Source organism: Misgurnus anguillicaudatus, chromosome 15 (genome assembly GCF_027580225.2).
Source record: "Misgurnus anguillicaudatus chromosome 15, ASM2758022v2, whole genome shotgun sequence".
Taxonomy (NCBI): Eukaryota; Metazoa; Chordata; class Actinopteri; order Cypriniformes; family Cobitidae; genus Misgurnus; species Misgurnus anguillicaudatus.
In genome coordinates this window covers 27,294,050-27,313,055 of record NC_073351.2, presented here as the reverse complement: position 1 = coordinate 27,313,055, position 19,006 = coordinate 27,294,050, and the positions used below count along the sequence as shown (strand labels likewise).

Genomic DNA, 19,006 nt, shown 5'->3' with positions numbered 1-19,006 from the left:
TTGCAGTGACTACAGTGATTTTTTCCACAAATGTTTTATGCAATATTTAACTCTTTCCCTGCCTTTGACTAGTTAACTCTTCAATTAAGAGAAAACGTTTCCCTGCCAATGACGTCTTTTTCCGGCAATCCATATTTCCACTATTATCCACCCAATGGTGCTCTTACCCAACTTATAAATCCTGTAAGTATCCTCTTATGGCAAATTTTTAAAACTCTGTGTATATTTTGATGATCGTTCTGAATCTGATCTCTATTAAAAGTCCATTGCAAAAACGCAATTGTTTCAGCTTTTTGCTGAAAATTTTGTATTTTTAAGAAACCTACCCATATTTGAGAGGTGATAAAAAGATAACAAATAAAGGTAGGATGAAAAGTTTTGTTTGAAAGCAGAGTGTCTGTTCTTACATTTGATATATTGTATGTTTATATATTTAAAGGGACACCATGAAACTTTTTGGCCACTAGGGGGTGCTAGACACGTATTTTTCACTTCTAGCGCCCCTAGAGCCCACAAGCGCCGCAGCACTGTCGCAAAGGAAAGGAACTGGCCAACCTTAAAACTAAACTAAAAACTAAACATTTAAAATGCTAAACGATCAACATTTTGAGACAACAGGGAGAAACGCAGTCATGTTACAACTTTCTGATGAGGAACTCGTCGTGGCAGAAGCCATTTCTCAATCTGAAGGTTGCAGCCTCCGGATGTCGTATTTCTAAGCTGTATACGTCATCAAGACTGTCTTATTTCACAATATTAACAATTACAAAGTTGACTATTATACTTAGTTAATCGTAAATTGTTGCAGTATGCTTATGACTTGCGAATGTAATGCTCAGTTTACCTTAATAACCCAGGCTTGATGACATGTGCAGCCTGCATATTTGACCTCCGGAGGCTGCAGCCTTCCAATTCAGAAACGACCAGACGTATTTCCTTGCCTTTTTCCAAACAAATATTGTTGCATCCTCTCTCTCTCTCTCCCTCGCCACCAGGATTTTCCGCAATGGCGCTCGTTATTCCTCTTTTTTGTGTGAAAATCGCTCCAAATCCAAGTAAACCGATGCGTTTAGGTCTGCCGCTTTGTAATACGTCACACGAGTGACAGCGGAACGCAGCAAATGAGGAAGAGAGAAGAGAGAAACGCTCGGAACTGATTGGTGAATGAATAGGGTTTGGTTTTACACTGTGAGCAAGTTTGAGTGCTATAGCATCCTGGATTGTAATGTAAATATCATAGACACAGTAAAAAGAAAGGTAAATACGTGAACACAGCATCTGAATACAGGGAACTATATGCAATATAATCGCCGTAATTTATAAAGAACATCGCATTTATGTATGAATCAACAGTTTATATAAAAAATTGCCTTAAAGGGGAATCAAACCCGGGTCACCCGTGTCATAGGTCCGTGACACTAAAGACTGTGCCACAGAGTCACATAATAGAAACTGCTCTCTACACTCCTTAAGTAGCCTCCAGCAAAATTCACGTTAAAAACAAATTGTGTGGAGGAAGTGACATATGCCGTAAAGCAGTCGAATTTTGTAGTTTTTTTTGTGCTCTGGTTACTACCAGAAACCCTAAGTTTTAAAATACGAGTAAAAGTGATACAGACCCCGTCAGGCTATGGTAGACATGTCATTCAACCTATTTAAAGTCGATGTATTATCACAAGGGTCTTGAAAATTTATTATGAAGGTTGAAAAATTACATGGTGTCACTTTAAAGAAGAACATTTTCTGGAAGGCATTAAACTTTTGTGAAATTCATAAAAAAAGCTGGTGCTGGCTAGCCACTTTTTTTTAAAGAACGCTGACGGGGAAAGAGTTACATTTGTGCTTTAGTTAAAGGAATAGTCTACTCATTTTCAATATTAAAATATGTTATTACCTTAGCTAAGAATTGTTGATACATCCCTCTATCATCTGTGTGCGTGCACATAAGCGCCGGAGCGCGCTGCGACGCTTCGATAGCATTTAGCTTAGCCCCATTCATTCAATGGTACCATTTAGAGATAAAGTTAGAAGTGACCAAACACATCAACGTTTTTCCTATTTAAGACGAGTAGTCATACGAGCAAGTTTGGTGGTACAAAATAAAACGTAGCGCTTTTCTAAGCGGATTTAAAAGAGGAGCTCCATTTTATGGCGTAATAGCACTTTTGGGAGTACTTCGACTCGGCGCAGTAACACCCTCCCTCTCCCATTATGAGAGTGAGAAGGGGAGCGGACTTTTCAGGCGAGTCGAAGTACTCTCAAAAGTGCTATTACGCCATAAAATATAGTTCCTCTTTTAAATCCGCTTAGAAAAGCGCTACGTTTGCAACTAACTAAACTGTTTCCTGGACACACCAGAATTACACATTCACCTTAAAAATATTAACTGTAATTGTAACTGAAACCTTATAAGGACAGGATTACTTTAACTTAGCCATACAATTATAAAAGTTTCTCATAAAAGAACATTGCATTTTGTGCTGCTTAAATATCTTTCTTAATGTTGAAAGAGAGATTATTTGTCTGTGGAATTAATAGGTGTCATAAAATCATTTTTATTTTCATTTTAGAGGCTATTGAGAGATCATTTCTGTTTGTTCTTTGTGGTCCGAAATGTCATTGATCGATCAACTGCCATTTTCCCGACGCCGACCAATACGTCCTCGCCAGGCTCACAAAAACTCATTCTCTCATGCAGTTTAATTGTCTTTTCAAAAGGAGCACCGCTCATTAAAACAAAGTGCTCTGTCAAATCAGACAGCAAATCACAAATATATGATATCAGTCTGAAGTGCACCCCATGACAGTGTATTATGCGTTATTTCTTTCCATATCCATGAATAGTAATTATATAAAATTCAAAGGAATTCTGATGGTGTTTATCATTGAGAGATCTATGTTCTTAGGAAATGAAGCATGGGCACTATAATGCACCACAGTCCATTACTGTGTAATTTACAATCAACTTACCAAAGTAAAAATGAAAGCGCAGGGAAAAACAGAGCAATTATTCCAGATATATGAACATTTCACAAGCGAGATCAAACAATTGCATTTAATGAAGTCAACGAGTCACTCTCTCACAATGTCAACCCAAATGCCTCTGTCTGTGACAATAATACTCAACACCAGCCACTTAAACTAGGACCCAAACTTCAAGAACAAATGTTATATGAGTCTCAGACCAATGGGTATTTTATTAATGTTTAAATGAGCATTTAAAATACTACCGTTTTTCATTTTACCATCTTGCCTGTCATGGCCCTATTAGACTTTATTGGCTATAAACCTTGTGACGGCTGCAAAATAGCCTGATAGGATTATATAGTCACTTTCTGACTTCCTCCTGGTATTTTAGGTCACTATATTTACACGTCATCTCTAATATGATTTCTAACCTATTGAAATCAGTGTCTAATGAAATATAGATTACAAGAACCATGCAGATAATATGATTTGAATGTGAATGCTGAATTACTTGTGGTTCCTCCAGTTTAGTTACATCAGATATATTCTTCACCTCATGGGCCCTGGTTCAGGGCTAAGGGCAGTTAATAATAACAGCCCCTGTCTCTGGGTGGGTTGTTTTTTATGCTCAGGGCCGCTGTTGTTTTATCTCTCTGAAGCCTCACCTGGCTTTTGATTAAATTCTTTTCGTTTTAGTTGACTACTCTCTTTGAACATAATTGCAGTGTGTCTCGCCATATACTGTAGTGTTCTGCCAGTACACGACACATCTCCTTCTCAACCTCAAAGATCTGTTGCATTGCAGACAGCTATTGCTTTTATATTATGAAATGATGGCACAACGGGTGTTCAGAGATTGAAAAGATGAGAGAGATAAAAAAAGCATATTTCGAGGGGTGTCATTAAAAGAATTCATGAGACCCATATTCATTTTTCGAGTCCGCTGTGATCCATAACTGTTGCTTTGTACAGTGTAAAAAAAGGCATTTTTATACCATATTTTTATGCTACTTTAACTTAAAAAATTAAGTTAAACAACTTCAACTAGTTTTTAAAAGTTATGTCAACTATTCATAGGTCAAAACTTTACACTGTAAAAAGATCTAACTTATAAAAAGTAAGGCAAGTGGCTGCATTGAATGTTTTAAGTTGAGTCAACTTGCAGCCTTCTAAGTATAATAAACATTGTAACATTACTTAAAGGGACATTCCACTTTTTTTGAAAATATGCTCATTTTTGGCTCCCCTAGAGTTAAACATTTGATTTTTATCGTTTTGTAATCCATTCAGCCGATCTCCGGATCTGGCGCTACCACTTTTAGCGTAGTTTAGCATAATCCATTGAATCTGATTAGACCATTAGCATTGCGCTAAAAATAACCAAAGAGTTTTGATATTTTTCATATTTTAAACTCGACTCTTCTGTAGTTACATTGTGTACTAAGACCGACGAAAAATGTAAATTTGTGATTTTTTTAAGGCAGATATGTCTTGGAACTATACTCTCATTCTGGTGTAATAATCAAGGACTCTGCTGCTGTAACATGGCTGCAGCAGGCGCAATGATATTACGCAGCGCCTGAAAATAACCCCCTTGGTAACTTTCAATAGCAGTGGACTATTTTCAGGCGTTGCGTAATATCATTGCGCCTGCTGCAACTATGTTATGGCAGCAAAGTCCTTGATTATCGGCCTAAAAAATCGCAACTTTTAATTTTCCGGCGGTCTTCGTACATGATGTATCTACAGAAGAGTCAAGTTTTAAATAGGAAAAATATCAAAACTCTTTGGTTATTTTTGAGCGCGATGCTAATGGTCTAATCAGATTCAATGGATTATGCTATGCTAAAAGTGGTACCCTCAGACACGGAGATCGGCTGAATGGATTCCAAAATGCTAAAAATCAAATGATTAACTCTAGGGAAGCTGGAAAATGAGCCTATTTTCAAAAAAAGTGGAGTGTCCCTCTAACAGAAACACAACAAAAATCAAGTTGAGTTACTTACTTTTCTTGGTACAGGTAACTGTTTTATGGTTTGTTGTTGTTTCCATAAACATTGATTTATGCTTCATCTTTCTGTGAGATGAGGGCACGAAACGTTTATTCAATCAACGTGCCCGCCCAGTTTCGTTCTGGGCAGCTGTAAAGCGCAACATACTTCAGTATGCAGTCTATCCACAAGCACCAGTCTTCTGAACAATGGTAGAAGAAACAGAAACTCTCCTAAAGTTTGAAGATAAATGAACAATAAACACTAACAAGTCTTTCTTTTCAGTTAAAAACACATAAAATAGCGTTTAAATTCAAATCTTACTCTCCAAATGCAGTCCCATGCAAAGCATGCTGGCAACTATGAGTCTACTGCCTAGTTAGTTATGTTTACTAAAATCATTTATGTAGTTTCAACACAAAATTATTACGATTTCTTTCTTTCTTACAAATCTAAGTTTATTATACATAATAAAATGAAGTTGAATTTAATCAATAATGTGTTCATTTAGAATTACTTGGATAATTCAAATTGTTATGTTATTTTAACTCATATTTTAATAAAAAAAGAACTCAATTTTTTATAGAGTTTACTCATTTTATTTTTGTTTAATTTACAGAGAACGGAAACACTTTTTACAGTACATTAAATTGATGTGCAAAACAAAGTGTAGTAGCACTATACATTATAAGCAGTAGTTAAAATTAGGATTTTAGAAAGTGGTATTCCTCCAAAATAATGCAAATAATTTTGACATTAAATTGTACAATTAACACCTTTTTTGAACTATACATATAAGTAAATTTAAATGTGAACAAGGATGTTTCACATCTAAAAATGTATATCAATGTAATGTTAAACAATGTTCTTTTGTAAATGATATCTTCACTTAGTACCCACATTTGATGCCTATATCAGGTCTGCTATTGACATGAGAAAATGAATATTAAAATGTCATATGAATTGTAAAGCTTTTTTGACTGTTTACTTTTGCAGAAAGAAATTGTCAAACAAGTTTTTTCTATGAGAATTTAACCATTGTTGGTGTAATGGATTTTGATTTAGATGCTATCATTCGGAGTAAATGCACCGTTTGAGAACAAGATAGAGGTCTGATAAAATGAAAGAAAAGGGCACACGGTTTCACCTTAGATTTGCGAGTATACATCAGTCAGAGGCCTGGTGATAAGGATGAAAAATGGAGCAGCATTATACAGTAAAGTATGTTTTTTAGAGTAATATACTCTAAATCTGTGTGAATGAGAGATTGAGAAAGAGAGATACTCGTGTGCAAAAGCTAAAAACAGCACATCACATTTCAGTACTTCAGGCACTCTGCGGTGTCTTGAGATGTGTTTACCGATCGCAGCAGTAATAGAAGGGTTTTTGAATGGGAAGAGGTTGTGGAAGGGTCGCTGACTAAAAGCCTTGATTTTGGATCCAGTGGGAATGAGTGTGCAGTAGGTGGTTTGGGGGAGTTTAGATTGCAGTGTTTTTGCAGATTGTTGATGGTGTTCTCAATCGAACTCCTGGCTCTCAAATTGAGGGGTTGGGTTTTTTAACCCTTTGCGTTTTTTTTTAAATGGCATTTCCTAGGAGAGGTCACTGTCTACCCGACCTGCTCCACCATATACCTTCTTGAACATTTTAATGGTCCACTATCTCCATCTCAGATGTGGGCAATATTGGCAGCTGTAAATGTCATGGTGGATTCATTCAGTTTAAATCAGAGAGTGCTGTCCGGCTAAGTGCACCTTTCGCTCCTCTGTAAATTAGGTTATTCTAAACTTTTAAAGTTTGTTTGCCTGGCCTGTGCAGATTTAACATTACGCAGAAATACAAATGGTAAGCACCATACAATATACTTGCCATTATGACATAATGTTCATTTAGATTTGAGGAATACATATATCACTTGATCTTCAGTTATGGAAACCAAATATATTATTTTATTTAATAAAAAGTTTTTAAGTTTTTCATCATTGGAGACTGAGTGCTGCATGTCCCTTATTAGTTTTGGATTGAATACTACCACATATGGAACCTTTCATTTATTAAACAAAAAGAATGGCTAAAGGACACATCAACTTCTGATTCATCACTGTATTTGGTGCTCAAACATACTGCCGAAACGCAAAATGTGCACAAATGAGGCTTTTGGAGTTATGTAATTGTTTCACCCATAATTGTTATCAGGATTACTTTTTCGATTAATTACCGTACCTTCAGTTGCAAATAAGATTGTGTTCACACTCGGCAGATTTTATTTGATTAAAAATTTAATTTGGTGCGATTGCTCAAGTTAGTGCCGTTCATTTGAGTGTGAACACACTTTGCATCTTTTAGGCATTTAATAAGCTCTTCTGGAGTTAAAATACCCTCATATGTAGGTCTACACGCATACAATGAGCACATTAGTGCTGGGTACACACCAAAAGATAATCGGGCTGATTTTCGGCCGATTTCCCCCCTTCCGACAATCCCAGCTATGTCACGATTATATGGCTTTACAGATTATTGGAGCCATCCCGATTGTGAATTTCATGTTTAATATTTACGATCAGAAATCCTGATGTGTGGGGGGAACCCCGAGGACAAACGAGCGCATGCTCTTGAGATTATCACGTGAAACGATATTAAACAATATCCAATCAGAAAGCGAGATGATGTCGCGGGTCACGCTCCTCCCTCTTCTTCCACCCCGAGGAGGTCCCAAAACACCCCAATGACCAGACAGACAAAGGAAATAAAATGTAACAAGTTTTATTAAAGCTTAAAACCATGGTTAGGGGGATTTAAATACTTAAAAGTCTCGATTCTCTCTCCTCCAGGGAGGTACATTGGGCTCTTGGCTTTGGGCGTACAGGTGAGTATGCAGAGGGATACGCTGGCTCTTAGCCTTTGGGCCTACAGGTGAGTATACGGAGAAGGTACAATAGCTCTTAGCTTTTTGTGCTTACAGGTGAGTATACAGGGAGGTACAATAGCTCTTAGCTTTTTGGGCATACAGGTGAGTATACGGAGGAGGTACAATAGCTCTTAGCTATGGGCTTACAGGTGAGTATACAGGGAGGTACAATAGCTCTTAGCTTTGGGCTTACAGGTGAGTATACAGGGAGGTACAATAGCTCTTAGCTTTTTGGGCATACAGGTGAGTATACAGGGAGGTGCAATAGCTCTTAGCTTTGGGCTTACAGGTGAGTATACAGGGAGGTGCAATAGCTCTTAGCTTTGGGCTTACAAGTGAGACTTCAGAAAAAAATACACTGGGCTCTGGGGTCGGGCATCCCTTACAGATAGTCCGTCGCCGCCAGGCGGAGGAAGGGATTACAAGTCGCCGTCCGGGCATGTATGAGAGTAGCAGTCGTCCAAGTTCTCCTCTTCGGCCTAGGGGGCGAGTGCTGACAACATTTACACAACACCGCACAACAATCTTCTCATGTGTAGACACAGCAACAAAAAGACTCATCCACAGCAATCCACACACTCACTGAGACTTAGGGCCGCACCACCACGTTGGACTAAGGGTAGATCCTGAATGCTAGACAGAAGGGCTGACGCGAAGGATGGCTAGATGGACGTCACCCCACGACAGTAATCCACACTGCTCGTCTCCGTTCGTGACGTACTGGCACACACCGTTCATACAGAGGTACTCACAAAGCAGTAACTATGCATACTCACTGATTCGTTGTCACACGGCGGTTTCCTTCTTCCTCCTGATGTTCAATACACACAAGGCAGTCAAAACACTCTGCTTTGTTCCCTCCAACGTGTCCCACAATGACGCCGTTGATGAATACGGAGACTACAGAGCGAGCAGTAAATGTAAACACAAGGCCTCACCAAGAACTTCTTCAATACTCAACTCAATCCTCTATTAATCCAATCTTCCGTGTGTGCTGCCAAATCCACAATATCTCCACTACGTCTCTCTCTCTCAGCCCACTCGTCACTCCGTCTCACCTCAAGCCTCGACCGGAATAACAACCACTCACTGTGAATCAAACTCCACGCTTCATTGAAGGTTACGTCACTTTCGGCCATAGGCCTCGTCCTCCAAACGCTCGTCTTCTATTACAGCTTCGGTTTCCTCTCCATTTTCACGTCCGCCCCTCTCCTGTAGCAAGCCCAGCGTGAACTAACGGTGCCAACTCCCGCCTCCATTGTTCTCCAACGGCCTTATTTATGTTCCTCCTTCACACTGAATTGTCCAATCGTCGATCGCCACGTTCGTTTCCACACCTGCACACAATAAAGCCCCAAATTTGGTTGAATGCTAAGCAAATCAGGATTTTTTTCTCTCGTTTGGACCAAAAGAACCAAGTGAACTGAACTACAAATGTGAACATGGAGTGTCACAGTAGAATTTAATTTCATATACAGTCATACAGTCATTTCATATATGTACATAGTGAAACGAAGTGCTACACAAGAAAACGCAGTACTCAGTGCTGGATAAGACCACACAAAAAACACACTTAACTATACATAATTATCTAAAATAGACCAAAAGTGCAAACTAAACAATACACTAAGCCAATCTAAACATTAGACACAGATTACACAAGACAACAAACGTGCACACTTTTCACAATTGTTTAATTACACAGATTTTCTCTGAAAGAATGTCAATGGACTTTCCATAATTACATGCATTTGGTTGTTATCTGTGAACATCTTTTGTTGGTTAATGCAGAAATAAAGAATTAAAGAGAGCAAGAAGGTCAGCGTAAGAGGGAGAGATGACCGTTTAGTACTCTTCTAAAGTACTGGTTGTAATTACAGTAAGGTCTTGCATTGCAACAGAAGGGTGAGAGGAAAGAGTAGAGCTTGTTTCATCTCTCTATCTGCTGGCATTCTCCTGACAGAGTTTAAAACCACTCATCTCCATTAAGTTCATATCTAGACAAGGATGGGCATAACAAAATCAAACTTGAGAGAGAGCAAAAGAAAGTGACTGTTACAAAGAAACTTAAGAACATCAAAAGTTATGATGTAATGATAGAGCTGAATGATGTGTCTTTCTTATCCTGGCACCCATTACAAGATGGTGCATGATTTAGCTAGAGGACTTTCAAAGTACAGATCACTCCGACCTGGTTGCACAAAACAAAGCTATTTATTCTTTATAGCATTACTTTAAAATGTGACCCTGGACCAAAGCTAGTCATAAGTAGCATTGGTATTTGTAGCAATAGCCAACAATACATTGTATGGTTCAAAATTATCATTTTTTTATGCTAAAAATCATTAGGTATTAAAGGATTAGTCCAGATAATTTACTTACCACCAAGTCATCCAAAATGTTGATGTCTTTCTTTGTTTAGTCGAGAAGAAATTATGTTTTCCAGGATTTTTCTCATTTTAATGGACTTTAATGGACCCCAAAACGTAACAGTTTTAATGCAGTTTAAAATTGCAGTTTCAGTGGAGTTTCAGAGGACTCTAACAATCCCAAACGAGGCATTAGGGCCTTATCTAGTGAAACGATTGTCATTTTTGACAAGAAAAAAATGCACTTTTAAACCACGACTTCTCATCTATCTCCGGTCCTGTAAAGCGCCAGTGCGACCTCACGTAATTGCGTAATGCCGTGGAAAGGTGATCACATGTGAAGGGGTGTGATGTTGCCAACCTACTTATTTTGTCTTTTCAAAATGTTTGCAATTTCATCTAGCACATTTAATGAAAGAAAAAATTAATGAGTAAAAAGTACTGTTTAAATATATTTTTTTGTTATCACCCCAACACTTAATTTTTAAAAGGAAAAACTTTCTTTACCTTTCTTTTCTGTTTCCTACACATATCCTTGTATTAAATATGTAGGTATTCTGTATGCACTTCTAATTCTGTTCAAGAATTGTCTAAACAGATTTTGTTATTTACAGAAACTCTCTCTGATTAAGCTGCCCAAGCCTTGCTAATATATCCGTAGACCTTATGTGATCATTTAATTGCCTAATAACTGCTAATTTGATGCTAATTGGGAACAAATAAGCTGTGCTTAAATCTGAACTAAAATTGCTCATTAATTGCTGATGTGATTCAAGTTGTCACAACTGTCAAGCTCGATAACACCAGGTCGACTTAACACCCGCGCTCTCGTTTTAGGTCCAGTTTGTTAACCATTCCTACCATGTGTTAACCATGTTATCACCGCATGTCTCTGTCCGCACTGTCTACATGGTGTCACGGCTCGGGTCTGGATGTCTGTTTATAGCTGCATGCTGCCAGGGAAAATAAATCTGAAGATCAGTTTGCAAGATGAAATTCTTCCAGTTTATTTCTGCTCCAGCTGATAAGAGGAAGCGTAAACAGAGTGATGCAATGCTTTCTGCTTCTTTTAGTCAGGATCAAAATTACTTTTATGTGCCAGTGTAATACTAAATTAATGTCAGAACTGTCTGTAATTGTTATGTTGTAAGAAGCGACAGTATCGCTGCTTGATAGTAGATATGCAAATACAATTGGGCTTAACTCAAGGGGAATCTCAGTCGTAACCATAGACTGTATAAAATAAGAACGCAGTGTCCGTGACGTCACTTGTAGGTTTCTGAAGAGCATTTTTGAAGCCCAAAGTTGGCAGAGCTTGCCATCATCATCTTAGCCGAGGGTAACTTCCGAGACTCACCTTCACTGATGAAGCCAATACGGAAGTGATTTAAACTGCAATTTATTGACTGGCCGCTAGAGGCTGGCTCCAAAATGGAGTCAATTCCCATACATGTTAAAATGCCCAACTTCACAGTAGAAATAAATGTGTTTACATCCAGGTACAAAGAGTGTTTTTGGTCTATATAGCTAATTTTGCCCTTCATGACAACTGTGAGGGGGTGATTTTTTTGTAACTCATCCGTTTAAATTATATTAATCCTTAAAGTTCTGCATAAATAAGGGCGTGGCCACATGAGTGAATAAGGGCTTGGCCACAGATGAACTGCCACTGCCGTCACTACCGTCAAGCTAGGCGGGCGTGGTTTCAGCAACCAGCCACCTCAGATTCACCCACATCCCGCCTCTTTACCAATTTTTGGTTATCTATGAGTGATGCCCAGTGACTCGTTGCCAAGATGGCGACAGCAGGCCCTGCCAACTATTTGCTTCAAATAAGCTCTTCATAAACCTATGGGTGACGTCACGGACACTACGTCTGTAGTGGGGATAGAGAAGGGGCATAGAGACAGAGCGCAGTTATGCTAATTTAAAAACCACGCCCACCAGGGGGAAACAATCCAACCTTCTCCATTGACTTTGTATTGCAAGAGGCCGCCTCCTTGTCATTTCTGGCTTATAACAAAAAACAGAATAATGCCTAAAAGCTGCTGTGTGACAATATGTACAGCTAACAAACAAAAAAAAAAAACAGAAATAAGTTTTTATAAGCTGACGAGCCGTAAAACCCAGACTTTAAGGAGAAAAAAGTGGATCGCCGACTCCCTCCAGTGGGCGCAGTTCTACTAATAGTAGTACTGTGAAAAGTTGCCTGTTTCCACTTTTGTGTCTTTAATTGTCGTTTTTTGGGGTCTACAGCTTATAAAAACGTATTAATTTTTTTTTTTTTGGCTTGTTAGCTGAACACCCTGTCACACAGCAGCTTTTAGGCATTATTGTGTGTTTTGTTATAAGCCAGAAATGACAAGGAGGCAACCTCTCGCAATACAAAGTCAATGGAGTCGGATAGATTGTTTTCTCACCGGTGGGCGTGGTTTTCAGGTTATGACACAGTGCGCTCTGTCTCTATGAAGGTGGAACGTGGGTGGAGCTTAGGTGCCTGCTTGCTGAAGCCACGCCCACCTAGCTCAACAGAAGTGACAGCAACTGAAATTCACCTGTCATTCAAGTGGCCATGCCCTTAATTATGCAAAACTTTATGACTTAAAGGTATTGCAGAGGATTTTCTTTTTCCGGCTGGATCATCAAGACTATTGGTCCTCCTTGTTGCCAATCAGGAGTGTTGCGCAATTGCATTGTTTAAAAAAGTGGAGAAGGCGGTTCTTTTCTAAAATTCGAAAAAATCCTCCGCTACACCTTTAATATAATTGAAACGGATGAGTTACAGAAAAATTCACACCACTCACAGTTGTCACAAGGGGCAAAATTAGCTATATACACCAAAAAATATATTTGTATCAGGCTGTAAACATATTAATTTCTGCTTTAAAGTTGGGCATGTTAACTCTTTCCCCACCATTGACGAGTTAACTTGTCAATTATGAGAAACCCCCTGATTCCCTAGCCTGGCTCCGCCCTCCTACGTTCTTCCGCTTAATTTTCATTTCGCTTCAGAACAACGTCTGGGACTGCTCTGTAGAGTTTCGTTTTCTCCGGCAAAAATCTGCAGGTCCAATCAGCGAACAGCGGGGAGTGGCTAAGAACGCAGACGTTGAGGTCGTTCGCCAAACTGAGTGACATACGTCACGACCAAACGTTAGCGATTGGTTATGGCAGATTCAGAGTAACTCTGGGCAGATCCAATAGTTTTATACTTCAACAGAGGACCCTCCTTAACGGATGTAACGCTTGGCAATGGAGCGTGGCCAGACTCTCTGTACAAATGAAATGAATGTACGAGAGTCTGGTTGCACCAGGCTACTGATTCCCTGCACAGTGATTCCCTGCACTGTAAAAAAATTGCTGTAATTATGCAGCTGGTTGCCAGTAACTTATTGTAGAAGATAAAGACTGAAAATGTTTCATGTCTATTTAACTCTTTCCCCGCCATTGACGAGATATCTCGTCAATCAAGAGAAAACGCTTCCCCGCCAATGACGAGTATTTCCATCTTTCCGCAATACCGCTATTAGGTGGCGCCCTTCCGCAACTTTTTAAACCCGGAAGTATTGCCCTATGGCAAGCTGCTGCATGTCCGTGTCTGTTTTAAAGATCGCTCTGAATGGGATCTCTATGAAAAGTCCGTCACAAAAATTGAATTATCTCTGCTTTTTGCTCAAAATGTGGTGTTTTTGCAGAAAGCTACCCATATTCAAAAGCTCATTACAAAAGAACTGCTCAAGGTAGGATGAAACCTTTGTTTGAAAGCAGAGGGTCTGTTCTTTCATTTGGTATATTGTATGTTTATATATTTGAAGAAGAACATTTTCTGGAAGGCATTAAACTTTTGTGAAAATCATGAAAAACGCTGGCGCTGGCTGGCAACTTTTTTAAAAAACGCTGGCGGTGAAAGAGTTAACTTTGAACAAACTGTTGCCAGTAAATAACATCAATAAAATCTACAGTAAGTTACTGGCAGCTAGTTGCCAGTAATACCCAGTAATACTGTAATTTCTACACACTGTAAAAAAACTTTGCTGCCTTTAAATTTTTTTGTTAAAACAACTCAGATTTACAAGTCATGTCAACAGAAATTAGTTGTCACAACTTATAAAATATAGTTGAGAAAAGTCAACTTAAATTTATAAGTTATAACAACTCAACTGTAATTATAACAACTCATCTCTAGTCAAGATAAATAATAGTAAGTTGAAATGACTTGTAAATCCGAGTTGATTCAACAAAAATTTTAAGGCAGCAAAGTATTTTTTACAGTGCAGAATTTTTTTACAGTGTGCCAATGAGGTAATGCATCCTGGAAGTAACGCCTCACATGAAAGAGTAAGAACTCTGTGTATGTTTTGAGCATCGCGCTGACTCTAATCTCAATCAAAAGTCCTTCAAAAAAATTTAATTATCTCAGCTTTTTGCTTAAAAGTTGGTGTTTTTGAAGAAACCTACCCATATTTGAGAGGTGATTACAAGAGAACTAATAAAGGTAGGATACAATTTTTTTTAAAGCAGAGGGTCTGTTCTTTTATATGATATATTGTATGTTTATATATTTAAAGAAGAACATTTTCTGGAAGGCATTCAACTTTTATGAAAATCATGGCTGGCAACTTTTGCTGGCTGGCAACTTTTTAAAAAACGCTGGTGGGGAAAGAGTTAACATGGAGTGTTTATGGGTTTGACTGCCTTTTGAAGCCTGTCTCTAGTGGCCAGTCGATAAATTGCAGTTTACCTTCCGTATTGGCTTCACGAGAGAAAACGAAAGGTTGCCCCTTGGTTGTAACCTGCTGGCCTTGATTCTCAAACCAACTTCCTTTGGCTTACAAGCCCGACTCTCTAACCACTAGGCTACCCTGTTACCAAGAGTCTCAAAAATTCTCAAACTCAACTAAAAAAATCCCTATAAACATCTTTCAAACATTCAATGTCTCTAAGCTCACAAAAAGCTCACCATTCTTAAGTCAGAGACTGCGAGTTGAATAAGACTGGAATGTGGATTGGAAGATCACTATCACGCTATTGACATTGACAGAGAAGCAGTTGTAAAAGATCAGTAAGCGCCTTCAAAGGACGGTTAGTAATGTTACAGTAAAGACGAGCTGATGTCGCTGAAGATGAAAAGATTTAGAAAGTGATAGGAACACATTTAAAGTGTGTATAAAGTATGAACCCTGCTGGCTCTTTGAAATGTGTATCTGGAATCGTATTGTTTAATGTCTCTTTAAAGTGTTGAAATGTAATGGAAAAATGACTCCAGCGCCTCTTTTCTATTCATCTCAGTTTAATCAGCCTTATTGCTTTGTGATGTCTATGCTTGAGGGCTGTTAGCATGAAGGCCATACAGATACAACTGTGTTATCATAAAACAGGTTTTATTTGATTATATCATCTCCTCTATGCTTTAAACTAAATGAGACACACTCTGATTCTTCCAGATCAAACAACATCAAACATTTGTTCTCTTGCGTGTTTGTCATCGGCATCAAACGTGAATCACTATATCTGGATGTAGTTAATGTGAATGAGTATATAAGATTGTTAGTATGACGTAGCTAGTTTTTTTTTTTCAGTTAATCTGCTACTAGTATTCTCAAAGACATCCCTGAAAGCAGTGAATGATGACACTAAATCTTTTTAATAAATGTGACAAATTTGTGTATTGGATTAATATGTACTCATTACCATTAATTAGACAAGAGAAAATAGTGTTGTGTTTTGAAACGGCAACAAAGACGCATGACATATTACTAAAAGCACTCATAAATACTCGCCGCCTCCTTAATTTAATTAAAAACAAGATTGGTCTGTGACAATAATCAGCGGCGATCAATCTGAATGTTTGTTTTTTTCTTCAAGGCAAAACTTGTGACACCACGAGTCTGGTTTGTCACTTCAACACAATTAACACCGGAGTTCTTGTGCAGCAAACAGGAACCCTGTTTTTCAGGAAAGTATAATTAAAATCTGGAAAATAAATGGATATTTCTGTGTCTCAGTGATCTGTAAAAACGGGAACAAATAAGCAGTGTGAAGTTAATTAAAATCAATGGTGTGAGATTTTATGTTGGAGCAAAAAGGAAAAAAAAGTCTCCTGGCCTTGCTAGCGTCTGTGATTAAATCAGAGATGTTGAGAATCGTGTGTAAATCTACAGCCCAAAGGTATAGAAATTCCCATTTATTCACTTTCACACTTTAGACTGTGATACTGTTAGATATATGTGATTGAAGTGGAAGGGCATTTGCGTGAGCGTCGAGGGTTGGAGATGCCAAACCACAGCAAATTCTTCTTAATTACTCGTCCTATTAAAGAAATCACTTAATGTCACGGATCTTAACACATCGTCCAGTTTGAAAGCTTCTGAACGCTGGAGAGGTTGTAATTACAGGAGCGGGTAAGAGCTGACTGGCGTTACAAGAGAAAATGAAATATTAACAGGGAGCGCAGACGCTTTGCTCGTAGAGCAGCTGTCTGCTTAGAAATATGCTTGCTGACACACATAACACCAGAGAAAAGTGTGACTCTTACTTTTAGTTTAAATACTGTAGATTTCAGACAGGAGTGTGGAGGATGATTATCCTTATTATGCAGTGGTATCCTTATGCGGCCCCCCAAAAGAAAATTCATGACCTTAAACAATATCAAAGTTAGAATTTGAATGAAACAAAACATATAAAATTATACAATAGGGGTGACGAAAACTTGTACGACGAAATATGTATCGCAAAATTAATTATGTCACAAGATTTCACGTGGAGGTGAAATGCTGGCTTTTTTCTGAAACTAACAAAAGGCTGCATCCTTTGGAGGTCGCATTTGTAGACCTCATACGTCATAAAGACTGTATTATTAGATAATATTAACAATTATAAAGTTCACTATTATATTTAGTTAATCATAAATTGTTGTAATATGCTTATGACTTGCGAATGTAATTCTCAGTTAACTTAAATAAACCAGGCTTGATGACGTATGCAGGCTGCTTATGCGACCTCCGGAGGATGCAACGGCCACTGTCCTAATATCAGCATAATGTTAAGTTTCTAGCTAAATCTTTTACAATGCAATGTGCATGCATTATATTCTGTCTTTTACTGCGTGTGCTTTTTGGGGGGGGTTTCCAATAATTTTCATTTGAGACGTGTTGTGTTTGTGTGTTGATTAGTGTCAGATGTGTCTTAGTGGATTAAACCCTCATTCAGAGTTAACATGATTTTATCTCTGCATGTTCTTGCTCAAAAATAAGGTGGTAAATGGATTTAAATGTGGTTTAGCTAAAAGTAAGCATCTAAAGTAAAAGTAACAGAAGTGGGTCTTTTAGCACCCCCCTGCAGGCATATGTTATTAGGGCTGTGCTGATTAATCGTGCAAATGCGCGTTTTCTCAATGAATGAATTTGAATGAGTTACGGTGAAATGCCGCCGCATCCAAAAGCCAGAGGGCGCTCTCGTGAAAAAACGCCATTTGTGCCACAGAAGAAGTAGCATACCAAACACTGGCTGTTTCTCAATATGCGTTCTTCAGCGATCTTGCGTTCTGTGTCCTTGCTCTACGTCATCATTAACAGTCGAAGTTCCTTCCAATTCTCAAGAACGCTAGGAGAGAGGACGCATGAAAATACCCGGATGTGTTCTCTTGATATCGAGGATGCATCGAGTGCAGACTTGCGCGCTGAAATCGCTTCACGCCCCATAAGTCATTGCGGCAAAACAATGGCGGAGGTCAGGTGACCAACAGGAAGATCGCCCACATCTCAATTCTCATAAGTGCGTTCTGTGTTCTCGCGACCTTTTGAGTTCATTCTTCCGAGGTCGCCTGGCAAGTTCAATCTCCACGATGACGCAAGTCTGTTCTTTGCGTTCTTGGAATTGAGAAACACCCACTATTTCCAGGAAATGTCTAAAGGGATATTTATATTGCTGTTCTTCAGATTGTTTCAGGTATTTTCATGATAATAAAAATATTTTGAATGATTGTGTTTGGCGAGAGTTGCTTTTTTAAATGCACGTTATAAACGACTCAACCTCATAGTGATTTTATATTGATAAGGACTTCCTACTGATCACAGAGCCATAGTACACGCACAAGCTGTGCATGAAACACAGAATCGGAGCCTTGCAATTCAGTATCGATTTCAAGCAGGTCTTTTTAATAGGGAACGCGATGTATCGGCACAGCCCTATTTGTTATAATACATAATGCTGTTTTTTATTACAAAGGCTACTGTAATGTGTTTACTTGTTTTTAGACTTCATTTGAACCAATTATTATTGCATCGTCATTACTATGTAATTTTAAAGGTTATTGCTCACTCGAGTCTATTTTTATTACCAAAAAAATTACGCTTCTTCATTATCAATTAGCAAAATAATTGTTAGGGACAGTCCTAGATTAGTTAAAACATTTCAAAATAATGTGATTTCAGTTTACCATTCATTTATTTGATCATTGAGCATTTCTTAAAAAAATTCAAAAATCTCATCTTGTCTCGTTCTCGTGAACCCATTCTCATGTCTCGTCTTGTGGATTAAGTGTGTCGTCACACCTCTATAATACAATAAGTGCTGTTGGTTAGTAGCTTTTTTTCTGAGGTTTGATTATAAATTCATTTATTGAGTTATGTGTCATGTTGTACTAAATGATGACTCTTCATTAGTTTATGATTAGTACATGCCTTAACACATCATTAGTTCATATTTAAGTAAGAATTAATTTAGGTATTCGTTCATAATGATGCATGCACCTTTATTATATAAATTAGGTT

The 19,006-nt window shown here is 38.2% G+C and overlaps 1 long non-coding RNA gene across 1 annotated transcript in view; it reads left to right on the top strand.

Moving 5' to 3' along the window:
* Positions 1-16,224, top strand: part of LOC141349735 (uncharacterized) — a 54,110-nt gene extending 37,886 nt beyond the window's left edge. The window contains exon 4 of the long non-coding RNA XR_012357736.1: positions 16,101-16,224. This is a non-coding gene — a long non-coding RNA (uncharacterized lncRNA). The remainder of the gene's footprint in view (positions 1-16,100) is intronic.
* Positions 16,225-19,006: the final 2,782 nt, after the last annotated feature.